This window comes from Bos indicus, chromosome 20, assembly GCF_029378745.1.
Source record: "Bos indicus isolate NIAB-ARS_2022 breed Sahiwal x Tharparkar chromosome 20, NIAB-ARS_B.indTharparkar_mat_pri_1.0, whole genome shotgun sequence".
NCBI classification, from domain to species: Eukaryota; Metazoa; Chordata; class Mammalia; order Artiodactyla; family Bovidae; genus Bos; species Bos indicus.
In genome coordinates, this window is record NC_091779.1 from 59369931 (window position 1) to 59385704 (window position 15774).

Here is a 15774-nt window from a genome sequence, read left to right on the forward strand (position 1 = left end):
TAGTGTACTACTTTGACTTAACAGTCAGAACCCATGGGAAACAAAGAGAGGTGGTCTGAGAGGGGAAGGGTATTGAGGGGCAAGGGGACACATCTCTGCTTCTGGGGTGAGAGGTCCCCATTAAAAGGCAATTGTACGGTTTCCCTGCTCTGTGAATCAAAACCTGCAGAGGAAGGAGGTGAAAAAGATATACAAATGGTAAAGGGGCAGGGACTCAAGCAAAACACAGCATCCTTCAGCCTTGCTTCTTCCCACCCTCTTTCTCTTACCTCCCTTCTTTGCTTTCTTTCATCTTTTTTTCCCCCCAGAAGTAGTCCACTTTTTACTGTTGGAAAAAGCTGGACACGTCTTTCAGACATTTAATGATAGAAGTGGAGGAGATCTGATTTTGCCCTGGAGTTCATTTTTATTATTTGTATCTGTGCTTAGGGGCTTCCCTGGTGGCTCAGCAGTAAAGAATTTGCCTACCAAATCAGGAGACTCAAGAGTCTTGGGCTTGATCCCTGGGTCAGGACGAACCTCTGGAGAAGGAAATGGCAGCACACTTCAGTATTCTTGCATGGGAAATCCCATGGACAGAGGAGACTGGTGGGAGTCCATGGTGTCATGAAAGACTCAGACACTTCTTAGTGACTAACCACCACCAGCAACAATCTTTGCTTAGGCCTAAAAATATTGAAATCCCATGGAGAGAGGAGCCTGGTGGGCTGCAGTCCATGGGGTCGCAAAGAGTCAGAAACTACTGAGTGACTAAGCATAGCACAAAAATATCGAACCGATTTCTTAAGGTTTCTCTCTGTCTCTGAAAGTACATTATAGTAGTAGCAATTGTGATATTAAATGATATTTCTATGTATTTTAAAACTTCATTTTTTTTTTTTTTGGAGAGGCATTAGTTTGAGAAGAGAGGAATACCTTTTAATAGTGTCTATTGTTATTTCCTTGTCTTTCACTCTGTCATTAATTCATTTATGAAACAAACATTGAGGGCTTCCTATTTATCAGTCATCACTGCTGTGGGTCCTGGAGAATCAGCAATGATACTGCGTAATAATGTGCGTATTGTCTCCTTGTTTCCAAGTGGAAAAGATGGATGTCATGGGGCCTGCTTCTTTTAGGTGTATTTTGTGTCAAAGAATAGTCTTAGTCATTCCTGCTCAGTAAACTGGGGAGGGCCAAGCTGTGTTAATGATGAGGACCCATTTGGCAATAAGGGAATCTGGACTATTTCAGCTTCCAAGTATGGGAACTTTGAAAGTGAAAGTGTCAGTTGCTCAGTCGTGTCTGACTCTTTGCAACCCCATGGACTGTAGCTCACCAGGCTCCTCTGTCCATGGTATTCTCCATGGAATCTCGTGTGTCAGAACCTGGTAGAGGCTGGAACTGCATCTGAGATGGTTGCAGGGATTTAAGCAGCCAGACGGACTGATCTCCATACATATGTTAATTGTATCTTTACCACTAGAATATGATAGTGTGAGAATTATGTTCCTGGCACAAAATAGCATGAATGAATCGTAGAATCAATGGCTGAACACAAAGAGGATTGACTCAGATTTGTATCCCCAGAGATCTGGGAGCACCTGGACATATGGACAGACAATTGAGTAGAAGGTAAAGGGCTGAAGTCATCTCTTCTCATTCTCAGTTTCCCCAGAGTGCCCCTAACAGTTCTCACATTTCTTCTATGCTGTTTAAAAGTACCTTTCAAGGCACAGATGCCAAAAATGGTTAGTCACTTTTAAGTCAGGTTTCCTAAGAATGACTATAAAACCTAATATAGTCATTGTACTTACTCAAATGCCCTCCTAGAGACATGAAAAAATCCTTGCCTCACCTTGTCTGTTCTATAAAAATATTATCTATGAATATGCTTTTGCAGAAGATCATTTAAATATATGTGGGAAGAGTATCCTCTTGTTAAGCTGTGCTCAGTCATGCAATAAAGCTAATAATTATTTTACATATAATTTTTGTGGAAAATTTATATCTCATATAAATCCATTTTATTAAGTATTAAACGCCTAGTATATGAGGAGACCTGTACTGGCAATTTGAAAAGCTGGTTGTCTTTTCTTGTTGAAAACAATTTAATCAAACACTTATAATATTATTTAGGAGAATCTATAATTAAAAATTTAAATGAATATATACATAATATGTGGATTAAGTCACAGGGAAAAAGAATCAATATAGGTTGGAATTATTACAGCAAAATTTAAAGCTTGAAGCTTGGCTGTTTTTCAAAAGAAAGGAGAGAACAGAACAGGATGGGATAATCCTCTTGAGGTCTAGGAAGGTCAGGTAAATCGACTCTGGGTTGAGCTCAGGATCTTCTTTGAAATATACATTCCTAATTCGAGCAATCTATTCTTAGAATGGTCTAAGGGACTCACCGTTTTATTTTACCTGGCATGTCAGATTGTCTAAATTCATGATACTCTATTTTAATTTCCTTTTTCTTTTCTCCTCAGATACTAATAAAACCTTTGACACACCAGTCTTATCTAAGCTAGGATCAAGGAAAATGGAGGTTACGTCCACTTAGAATGATATAAAATAGGAAGAATCCCACTTATAAACTCAATACAAGGATACAACTGATCGGTGAGGTTTCCAAGGGGAACAAGATTCTTAACTTCCATCTAGGGATTCTCTGGCTGTCCTTCTTCATCTGAAGTGATGTGTTATATTCCTAGTACAGAAGTCAGTGATGTCTTATATACTCTGCCTAAAATCAGTTCTGCTTCTTTGCTTCCTCTTCTGGATATTTAATTCTTTTGTCTTTTTTTCTTATTATATTAATATATTGTATTTCATATATTTCCATTTGGTTTCTACCTTCTCTCTATATGGCCTTTGGGTCACAACCCCACATCTCTTCTGATTGGATGTATTAAGACCTGGTATTCTGTTCCAGGAAAGTTGGTGAACTGGTCCACCTGCTTATCTGTTGCCTTTGACTTTGAGGTTATGTAGATGGTGGAGAAGCTAGTCTCCACTGGGATAAACTCAGTGATGCTCTACTGAAAAATGGTTACTAGGCCACCCATTTATAGGGAGAAGATTGATATTTGTGAGACGGTTGCTTAAATCAGGTATCCCAGTATTTTACTTGGTAGTTAATTGTATTTTTGTTTTATTGTTATTGATATTACTTATATATTTCATAATTTGATGATATTCTACTATACATCAGCTAAATTAATTTAACTTTTCTTAAAAAAACTTGTGGCAACGGAGTATGTAAAAGGAATGTGTATAATTGGGTGTGTGTGTCTGTATGCACAACAAATATGCAAATGCATATCTTTACCCATTCTTTGAATAAAATCCCAAGTATTTTGATACTATGATAATTAGTAAAAGAGTAACTTATATGATTTTACAAGAGCTTCAGTTCAGTTCAGTTCAGTTCAGTGGCTCAGTCGTGTCTGACTCTTTGTGACCCCATGAATTGCAGCGTGCTAGGCCTCCCTGTCCATCATGAGTTCACTCAAACTCATGTCCATCGAGTCAGTGATACCATCCAGCCATCTCATCCTCTGTCGTTCCCTTCTCCTCCTGCCCCCAGTCCCTCCCAGCATCAGAGTCTTTTCCAAAGAGTCAACTCTTCGTAGGAGGTGGCCAAAGTACTGGAGTTTTAGCTTTAGCATCATTCCTTCCAAAGAACACCCAGGGCTGATCTCCTTCAGAGTGGACTGGTTAGATCTCCTTGCAGTCCAAGGGACTCTCAAGAGTCTTCTCCAACACCACAGTTCAAAAGCATCAATTCTTTGGTGCTTGGCTTTCTTCAAGAGCTTACTCTTCTTGAATTCTTTAATAGCCAAAAATTTTCTGACTTTTTCATCCATAGACTTTTTGAAAATGATCTGATCCCTTGAACTTTCCCTGGACTAATTATCTGACATTAAGAAGATAGATTTCATTATAAATAAGTTTGAAACACTGTATGGACAATGGTAAGTTGCAAGAAAGCACCATAATTCACTTTTCTTTCTCTTCAAGATGGAATTAAATCAATAAACTTTACACTATTGATTTAACTGGAATGTGATTTTAAAGTTCCATGTGTATATGATGTGTGTAACCATGTATATGCACTTGCCATCAGATTATTGAACAACCAGAGTGGCAGCTTAATGTTTATGCTCAAAAAACAGAAAGGTATGAAATATTGCTCTAATTCATGAATAATAAGAGAACTTAATGTTTTTTTTACTGAGACAGTAATGGAAACCCACTCCAGTACTCTTGCCTGGGAAATCCCATGGACAGCGGAGCCTGGTAGGCTACAGTCCATGGTGTTGCAAAGACTGAGCGACTTCACTTTCACTTTTCACTTTCATGCACTGGAGAAGGAAATGGCAATCCACTCCAGTGTTCTTGCCTGGAGAATCCCAGAGATGGGAGCCTGGTGGGCTGCCACTTATGGGGTCACACAGAGTCGGACATGACTGACGTGACTTAGCAGTAGCAGCAAGGGAAATATGGGCTTCCCAGGTGGCACAGTAATAAAGAATCCACTTGTCAATGCAGAAGATGCAAGAGATGGGAGTTTGATCCCTGGGTCAGAAAGATCCCTTGGAGTACGAGGTGACAACCCACTCCAGTATTCTTGCCTGGAAAATTCCATGGACAGAGGAGCCTGGCGGGCTATGAAGAGTCACAAAGAGTTGGGGTCACAAAGGGTCAGACACAACTGAGTGACAGAGAGAGAAAACATCTACTATAATAAAGTACTTCTTTAGATGACTTAAAATATCTAGTTGACTAGTTAAATCAATTTTTAAGACATAGTTTGTCTTTGCATAATAATACATAAAATATTTCATTATTTGCAAGTTGTTTATTGTTTTAACTAAACAGCTTCTTACATATCCTTCAATGATCAATTTGAGTCAACAATTTCGTGGTTATTTGGCCAAGATAATGACTAACGTACATGTCCAAAAAATGTTTAATCTACCAACAACAAGAATTAGTTTCATATGAGATTCCAGTTTCTTTTCAAGTATGTCTCTTCTTCATAAATCTTGGGGTGCCTTCCTTGCTGGCAGCTCTCTTTTCCTTTTGTAAGCCACCTGAAGCCTGGTTTGTAAAACTAGATTTGGTTCTATGTGTAACATGGCAGAGCAAATTTGTAAAGAAAACACATCCATCAAATTGCTGACTTAATACCTCAAAGACTAATATGAATGTTTTTGCTGAATTCAATTCATGACTCCAAATTTGGCAAAACCCATTTGTATCTGGACAAAGGCTAAATCTAAATTTACTCTGTCATTTCATATTTTCTTTTTTGGCAGGTTTATGCTCATTGGCTAAACAAAATTCATGCAAAATGTTTACACAGGAATAGAGGCTTCTATTTGCCTTTGCCAAAGCCAATAGGTAAAGACATTCTTTTATTTTATATTTTGCTGTATTTCAAAAAGGAATCAGACATGTTTTTGAAAATGCATTTTTAAAAGCATGTGGAAAGAGTGTTTCCCCAATGGCTCAATGGTAAAAAGTCTGCCTGCCAATGCAGGAGACATTGGTTCGGTCCCTGGACTGGGAAGATCCATGCTGCAGAGCAGCTAAGCACATCCGCCATAACTATTGAGCCTAAATATTGAGCCTGTGCTCTAGAGCCTGGGAACTGCAACTACGGAGCCCCCCTGTCAGAACTGCTGAAGTCCACACCCTAGAGCCAGTGCCCTGCCACAGGAGAAACCATCACAATGAGCACGGCAACCAGAGAGTAGCCCCTGCTTTCCACAGCTAGAGAAAAGCCATGTGACAACAAAGACCCAGCACAGCCAAAAATAAGCAAAGAAATAAAATTACAAAAACTGTGTGGAAATATCCTATTAAAGCCATTGAATTATATAATTGATTATTGACACAGATTACATTAAATTTTTATGAAATACTTTTTATATGGGAGTGCTAAGAGATTTCTCTTATGCTAATAGACGAAGCAGTCTTGGCACAAATCTGGTTTGAACCAACTCTTGTTTCCTGAGCTCTTCCCTTTTTAGGGCACACGGTCTAATAAGAACCAACACAGCATGAGAGAGGAATGACGCACCATCATTTTATTTATTTTTTTTAATACACCTCAGGGAGCCCCACTGTGCTCTCCTGAACCCAGAGATAGCTTGATGGTTCTACATCAGGATGTGTGTTGGTTTTTATTGATATAATTCAATTCGAAACCAGAACAAATTTTTTTCTTTTTTTCTTTGATCATTTTAATGACAAACATTGAACTGATCATCATATGCACCTTGTTCAAACTTTTCCATCAACATTTTGGAATTAGTTTTCAAAAATGTTGGCCCTCTGCCTCAGAATAAGCTTCTTTGTTCAGAGGTGGGAGTTACTTTCCTCCCCATCCCAGTTCAGTTCAGTTCAGTTCAGTCGCTCAGTCATGTCTGACTCTTTGCGACCCCATGGACTGCAGTACACCAGTCCTCCCCGTCCATCACCAACTCCCAGAGTTTACTCAGATTCATGTCCGTTGAGTCGGTGATGCCATCCAACTATATCCATCCTCTGTTGTCCCCTTCTCTTCCTGCCTTCAATCTTTCCCAGCATCAGGGTCTTTCCAATGAGTCAGTTCTTTGAATCTGGTGGCCAAAGTATTGGAGTTTCAGCTTGAACATCAGTCCTTCCAGTCAACACCCAGGACTGACCTCCTTTAGGATGGACTGATTGGATCTCCTTGCAGTCCAAGGGACTCTCAAGAGTCTTCTCCAACACCACACTTCAAAAGCATCAATACTTCAGTGTTCAGCTTTCTTTATAGTCCAACTCTCACATCCATACATGACTACTGGAAAAACCATAGACTTGACTAGATGGACCTTTGTTGGCAAAGTAATGTCTCTGCTTTTTAATACTCTGTCTAAGTTGGTCATAACTTTTCTTCCAAGGAATAAGCGTCTTTTAATTTCATGGCTGCAGTCACCATGTACAGTGATTTTAGAGCCCCCTAAAATTAAAGTCAGCCACTGTTTCTACTGTTTCCCCATCTATCTGCCATGAAGTGATGGGACTAGATGCCATGATTCCCATCCCAGGCTTTGATAAAAAGCTTATCCTTGGTGACAGGTAGTTTTCAGAGACTTTATTCAGTAGCTTAGATGATTCTATTATTACATTGTCTCCATTCAGGTAATCTAGCACTTCTCTTGTTTCTATGAGCATATCCCCTGACGTCTTATACACCCGTGTTCATGAAAGTCTGCTTTAGAAATGTTCCATGACTGAGGCCCTACATCTATTTATCAGTATAGAACTCTTTATGTAGTCAGTGCCTAGACTGCTCACCACAGTACTCTTGCAGTCAAGCATCACCTACTACTATTTTCTAGAATATTCCTGACTTGTACTGCTGGCTCAGGGATCCCTTTATATTCTCAACAGTCTCTGCTAGGTTATACTGCATCAGCAAGTTTATTTCAACATCTCACTTGGCAATATTTTCCCTCACCTAAGCTACGTCAGTGGAAGTTGTGGGTGGTGATCAGAGACTCAGACTCACAGAAGCACTGTTATTTAATGACACTGGCATTTCACAATGTAGATTACTCTAGCAGGGGACAAGAATGTGGAAAACCTGAAAGCAGTCTGTTGTTATTCAGTCACTAAGTTATGTCTGACTCTATGTGACCCCATGGACTGCACCACACCAAGCTTCCCTGTCCTTTACCATCTCCAGAGTTTGCTCAAACTCATGTCCATTGAATTGGTGGTGCCATCTGATCATCTCATCCTTTGTCATCCCCTTCTCCTCTTGGCCTCAGTCTTTCTCAGCATCAGGGTCTTTTCCAATGAGTCAGCTGTTCATATCAGATGACCTAAGTGTTGGAGCTTCAGCTTCAGCATCAGTTCTTCCAAAGAATATTCAGAGTTGATTTCTTTTGGGATTGACTGGTTTTATCTCCTTGCTGTCTAAGAGACTCTCAAGAGTTTTCTCCAGCACCACAGTTTAAAAGATTGATACCCAGTCTTACACGCTTCAAACCAGAAGTGGCACACTTCATTCCTACACACACAGTGCATTGTCCAGAAGAGTCACACAACTGCCATCTACAAGGGTCTGGGCACATCAGGAAGCACACTGGTGACCAGTACGTGTCCCTCTCCATGTACCCTGGAGACCACGCCTTACACGGTGGTTGAGCTCACTCCATCAGTAGACTATCCACAGTACTTGTTTCTACTGTAAAGGGTCAATTTTACTTTAGGGTGCAGGTTAACCTGGGTAGGCCTGTGTTCTGTTCTGTATATGTTTGTGTTAGTATTTGTGTTATAAATACCAATTTCCCCACACAGTTTAAATGTATAGATTTTATGCTTTGTGTCTGTATCCAGTGTATAGATCCTGGTAACCCTAAAAAACATAATTAATTTTTTTTTCAATTAAAATTTTTTCTATTTTGATTTTTATTGATTGAATTGCCTTACAGTGTTGTGTTAGTTTTTGTTGTACAACATTGTGAACCAGCCATATGTATACATATATCCCCTCCCTCTTGAATCTCCCTCCCTTCCTCATCTCACTCCTCTAAGTCATCACAGAGCCCAGAGCTGAGCTCCCCATGCTGTACAGCAGCTTCCCTCTAATAATTAAAACATTTTTAAAAATTTTTATACAATTTTTAAAGATTGCTTTCCATTTTCAGTTATTACAAAGTACTGGCTATAATTCCCCACGTTGTACAATACCTCCTTTAGCCTATGTCACATCCAATAGTAAATCACCTTCACTTCCCTGCTGGCTCAGACAGTAAAGAATCTGCCTGCAATGCAGGAGACCTGGGTTTGATCCCTGGGTAGGGAAACCCCCCCTGGAAAAGGGAATGGCTACCCACTCCAGTATTCTTGCCTGGAGGATTCCACTGACAAAGGAGCCTGGTGGGCTACACAGTCCATGAGGCCGCAAAGAGTTGGACACGACTGAGCAACTAATACTTTCCACTTGTTAAAAGTATGGAAAAGCCAACATTTAATGCCTCATCCTCAGGGTTCCCATTGGTGAGGCAGATGTGTCAGCTGACCTTGCAGCTTTAGCTAAGCAAGTTTTCATTATTACAAACTACAGGCTGGCAGTTCTTTACAGCATGCAGAGTTGAAGGGTAAATAGTTTCTAATGGAAGGTGCCAAGTCTCGACATTTGTCAGTCTGGCATTGATGGATTCAAGACCTAGGAGACTCATTAAAATGGAACTTTGGTCCTCAATCAGCTGTCAGTTCTCCAGAATGCTTGGCAAAACTCAAAATGTCTTCTGGGCTTGGCTGGATTTCTGATGGATTGGATTGCCCCAAAGTGGATCCAAGGTACATGGTTTTCACATGGCACCAGAAGCAATTGATCATTCCAGATGAATGCTCTATAGAATAATCAACAACATTTGGGGTAGAACCATCCTAGGGAAGCTATGGCCAATGATGCTCATTGAGGGACATGATCTAATAACGACTGCAGTGGCCATGAGGTTGAACGTTTTTTGCTGTTATAAGCCACAGATATTTTGAAATGAATGCCAAATTTGCTGCACTTCAGATTAAATAATAAGCACATTCAAGCATGCAATAGCAGCATTTATTAGATTTAAATTTTAAATACAGTGCGTTCCATAAATGGAAAGCAATTGCCTAAATTTTCCCAAAGACTATTCGACTATTATTGTTATAGCAGCTGTTCTAGGAACATCTGTGTATCATCCATCTGCTTGGTATCTAAATCTCTTTTCTCTTTGTGTTATTTTATTTTATCTTTGCTTTAGTGCCTGAAGTTATACCTATAATATTTGGTTTAAAGAACTCTTGTCTCTTACTCTGGAGTTGTTAATGAAAGAAAGATGATATGTTCACACCCTTTGATATGCAATTTTATTTTCTCCTATTTCTGTTTATTTCATTGTTTATTTTCCAGTTGCATATGCCAAGAGGAAAGATTACTAGGAAGTATATATAGCTTTAATGCGCAGATTTCAAAGTTGGTGGCTTACAGAAAATATAAAGCAGAATGTTTCCAATATTTATTGAGGACATTATTTCCTAAGGAAAAAAGAGAGAATGACACAAAATAGCAGTGAAGACATCAAATAAAATAATGTCTTTAGAAAGATTCTACATTTCCATTAAATCTCAAGGTTAACACTAAATTTATTTGTTTGCTGTAGTTTATTAGGGAAAGGCATATTCAGTCAACCAAAGTCTAAATTCTAACCTTTGCCCTGGCTCCCTTGTTTTATCTTATACAAGTCAGTAAACTTAAACAATATAAAATGTATTAAGTGGAATTTTATAAATTTTATTTTACAGTTCATACCACAATGATTCAATATGACTAGAGAAAAAATCTGTTTAAATAAGTTCAGTTAAAAAAAATATTTTATCCAATTTTTTCCCATCCAAAACAGCAGTGAAACAAATTAAAAACAAAAGGTTAATTTGTGAATGCTCAGTGATATATGCTAAATATAATTGTTTTTGTTGCCCAAATTCTCTTTAAGGTTCTTAAAGTTTAGAGCTTAAATATAATTTAATATAATTTTAGACTCTAAATAATTTCTCTCTGTGTGTGTTTCCTTTATATATGAAGTGAAGTGAAGTCGCTCAGTTGTGTCCAACTCTTTGTGACCCCGTGGACCATAGCCTCCCAGGCTCCTCCGTCCATGAGATTTCCCAGGCAAGAATACTGGAGTGGGTTGTCATTTCCTTCTCCAGGAGCTCTTCCCCACCCAGGGACTGAGCCCAGCTCTCCCTCATTATAGGCAGACGCTTTACCATCTGAGCCACCAGTGAGGTGACCATTATTATTATTAGTAGTAGTGTTGAATTAACCACCTCGCAAAACAAAAGGTATTTAATATACAGCATGCAGTGCAGTCATTTACTTCATATTTAAGTTTGTTTAGTGAGTTCTTCATGAATCTCTCGGTGTTCTATTCAAGGACATTTTATTCTTTGTCCTTGAGTGTGAACACACAAGGGTAAGGAAGAGAATACTATTTCTCTGTGTCAAAGAATTGTGTGAGGTTTGTAATATTATATGTAAGGGAACACCCTTTTAATGAAATGGCCATGATCTGTTGTTATTTAGTATAATTTTTACCTTTTAAGTGGAAAAAAAAAATCAGTGCACATTTTCCCCTCTTTGGAAGTGCATTAGTTACTATGGCAACTGTTTCAGTGGCAGACACAGAGATTTCAAAGAGTCATGCATATAATATAAACTTAATTTAAGCACTGGATTGCAATTTATACCTTTGTAGTTAGAAATAAAGACAATCATGTAAACTTGTGTCCTTATGTAGAACTGGGGTGAATGGCTAGTGTGACCTTTGCAATTTATAAATTCATGCTTCCAGAGCAAAGGCCTAAGAGGAACCTACACAAGGGAATTAGGCTTTAAATTGTGAAAATTTATTTTTAAATTATTACATCAAATTTAAATTTCTTGGGCCCCCTCTATTGTTTTTAGCAGTCAGACTTCAATGTTTTCTTTTGATCTTAAAAAATGTGACTGATTTTAATTCTTTGCACATTTTGCTTTCTCCAGAACCAGTCTGGAAATATAATTTTCTTCCACTGGCAAGCTTTCCTTAGCTAGTTAGAGTCAGGTCCCACTACTCTTCAGGGCTAGATTAGACATTCTGCATTTCCAAGAATGGATGGTCATTCATTAGGGAACCAAGCAGTCATGGCTTTCAGACTCAGCTTGTGACACACATTGAACAGGCATGGAAAGAAATAAGGAGGATTTTTAAGTGGGATTCTGTTACAGACTCAGTTTATAACTGAAATATACCAGAAACATTCCAGACACCAGGAGGTTTCAGTGAACTGTTATGGTCTCTCAGAAGCTTCAGTAAAAATAATCTCTTCTTGCTGATGGAGGGTAAAATGATTGATACCACCCGAGGTGAAGAATGCAGCTGAGTGAGACTCAAATGGACCAGAACCACAGGATGGGTTACAATTACTTGTCCACTTGCAGAAGATGTTTGATGTCAGCTGTGCTCTGTCTATGGAACAGCCACAAAGAAGGTGATTTTCTAATGGGGTGTGAGTGCCTAGAGGGAGGGGATAGAAGCTGGTCTAAACACTTTCAATTTTTTCCTCCCAATTCAGCAATCAGGAAAGTGACACCACCTCTGGTGGGGAGAGGAGTGAATACATATGCAGGGAGACCACCTGGACAAAAACATTAGGAATTGGGCAAAAGCTTCCTCTTAATGGGCTTCCCTGATGCCTCAAATGGCAAAGAATCTACCCATAGTGCAGCAGACCCAGGTTTGATCCTTGGATCTGGAAGATTCCCTGGAGGAGGGCCTGGCAACCCATTCCAGTATTCTTGCCTGGAGAATCCCCATGGACAGAGGAGCCTGGCAAGCTACAGTCCATAGGGTCACAAAGAGTCAGGCACAACTTAACCGACTTAACATGCAGGCATGGGTTCCTCTTAAGAGAAGCTACAAATTCAGCTTTTTGGTCTTTGTCACTGTCTGATGACTCTCAGCTTGTTTTGCTTGTCTGTATTCCACCAACATGAGGAGCCTTGACATCTTCCTTCAGGACTCCTCTTTATGGTTCTCACCTGTTACCTTTTCACCTCCATCCAGCATCCTTGTGAACTTCACTATTCCTTCTATCTCACAACTTCTTATTGTCTGCTTGCATGACTAGTGGACAGAACTTAAAGACTGCCTGTCTGCATCCTGGCCTCTCTTCACCCTGACTTACATCCAATACCACTTTGCCAAGTACCTGCACAGGGTAATGCTCTATATGCTTTCTCTGTACTTTTTCTTATTTTACTTGGAGTGTAGTTGATTTGCAGTAATTGTATTAGTTTGAGATTCAAACTAATTCAAAGTGATTCAGTTACATATATACATATATTTTCAGATTATTTTCAATTATAGGCTACTAAAAGATATAAACTATAGTTCCCTGTGCTATACAGCAAATCTTGTTGCTTATTTCTTGAATTGGCAAGAACATTGGGAGGACATCACAATCCAATGACAGTTAGTTAACCTTGAAAAAAAAAATGACACCAATAATGGAGTGAGTGGTGGGAAAGAAGAGTTTGGTTTTAATTGAAACCTAAATTTAATCTCAAGATGGCAGAGTCAAAGGACGTGTGCTCATCTTCTCCTGCAAGAACTCCAAAATTGCAACTCACTGCTGAACAACCATAGACCAGGGAATGTGGGATCCCACTAAAAAAAGATACCCATCATCCAAGGGCAAGGGAGAAACCCCAACAAGACAGTAGGAGGAGTGAAATTGCATTTAAAATCAAACCCCATACCCACCAGAGATGCTTGGAGGGCTCAAATAAAACCTTAGGTGCACCAGGACCCAGAGACCCCACAAAACACTGAGTGAGACCTGCCTTTGAGTGTTTGAGTGTCTCCTCTGGAGGCACAGGTCAGCAGTGGCCTGCCATGGGGACAGGGGCTCTGGCTGAAGCAGACCCGGGAGGTGCGGCGTGTGGAATAAATCCTCTCGGAGGAGTTCACCATTAGCCCCACCATAGAGCCACCAAGTAGATGACCCTCAAACCAGAGAACTTATATCAAAGAAGTTCTCACACTGTTGCAAAAGTTCTAGGGCCCACAAAAGATTCCCCTCTGACAAAAACACTGAGAACCCCTAGGAAATTTGACTTTGAAGACCAGTGGGATATGATTACAGAATTTACACAGGACTGGGGAAACAGACTCTTGGAGGGCTCAAACAAAACTCTGTGCTCACTAGGATCCAGGACAAAGGAGCAGTGGCCACACATGAGACTGAGCCATATTTGCCTGTGAGTGTCCAGGAGTCTCCAGCGGAGGCAAGGTGTGACCAGCCTGCCGGAGGTCAGGAGCACTTAATTCAACAGTCCTAGGAGCCTTGGGGCACGCTGGCATAAGTCATTTTGAAGGAGGTCCCATTACTGCCATTATCCCACCATAGTTTGGCCTTGGTCCAAACTCTACAGGGAGAACAGGGCCCCACCCATCAACAGAAAATTGGATTAAAGATTTACTGAGCATGGCTACACCCATCAGACCAAGACCTGGATTTCTCAGCAATCAATGCAAAGAAATAGAGGAAACAACAGAATGGGAAAGACTAGAGATCTCTTCAAGAAAATTGGAGATACCAAGGGAATATTTCATGCAAAGATGGGCTCAATAAAGGACAGAAATGGTATGGACCTAACAGAAGCAGAAGATATTAAGACGTGGCAAGAATACACAGAAGAACTGTACAAAAAAGATCTGCACGACCAAGATAATCAAAATGGTGTGATCACTCACCTAGAGCCAGACATCCTGGAATGTGAAGTCAAGTGGGCCTTAGAGAGCATCACTATGAACAAAGCTAGTGGAGGTGATGGCATTCCAGTTGAGCTATTTCAAATCCTGAAAGATGATGCTGTGAAAGTGCTGCACTCAATATGCCAGCAAATTTGGAAAACTCAGCAGTGGCCACTGGACTGGAAAAGGTCTGTTTTCATTCCAATCCCAAAGAAAGGCAATGCCAAAGGATGCTCAAACTGCTGCACAATTGCACTCATCTCACATGCTAGTAAAGTAATGCTCAAAATTCTCCAAACCAGGCTTCAGCAATACATGAACTGTGAACTTCCTGATGTTCAAGCTGGTTTTAGAAAAGGCAGAGGAACCTGAGATCAAATTGCCAACATCCGCTGGATCATGGAAAAAGCAAGAGAGTTCCAGAAAAGCATATATTTCTGCTTTATTGACTATGCCAAACCCTTTGACTGTGTGGATGACAATAAACTGTGGAAAATTCGGAAAGAGATGGGAATACCAGACCACCTGACCTGCCTCTTGAGAAACCTATATGCAGGTCAGGAAGCAACAGTTAGAATTGGACATGAAACAACAGACTGGTTCTAAATAGGAAAAGGAGTACATCAAGGCTGTATATTGTCACCCTGTTTATTTAACTTCTATGCAGAGTACATCATGAGAAACACTGGGCTGGAAGAAACACAAGCTGAAATCAAGATTTCTGGGAGAAATATCAATAACCTCAGATATGGAGATGACACCACCCTTATGGCAGAAAGTGAAGAGGAACTAACAAGCCTCTTGATGAAAGTGAAAGAGGAGAGTGAAAAAGTTGGCTTAAAGCTCAACATTCAGAAAACGAAGATCATGGCATTTGGTCCCATCACTTCATGGGAAATAGATGGGGAAACATTGGAAACAGTGTCAGACTTTATTTTTTCGGACTCCAAAATCACTGCAGATGATGACTGCAGCCATGAAATTAAAAGATGTTTACTCTTTGGAAGAAAAGTTATGACCAACTTAGATAGCATATTGAAAAGCAGGGACATTACTTTGCCAAGAAAGGTTCATCTAGTCAAGGCTATGGTTTTTCCAGTGGTCATGTATGGATGTGAAGAAAACTGAGCACCAAAGAATTGATGCTTTTGAACTGTGGTGTTGGAGAAGACTCTTGAGAGTCCCTTGGACTGCAAGGAGATCCAACCAGTCCATTCTGAAGGAGATCAGCCCTGGGATTTCTTTGGAAGGAATGATGCTAAGGTTGAAACTGCAGTACTTTGGCCACCTCATATGAAGAGTTGACTCATTACAAAAGACTGATGCTGGGAGGGATTGGGGGCAGGAGGAGAAGTGGACAACAGAGGATGAGATGGCTGGATGGCATCACCGACTCAACGGACATGAATCTGAGTAAACTCTGGGAGTTGGTGATGGGCAGGGAGGCCTGGCGTGC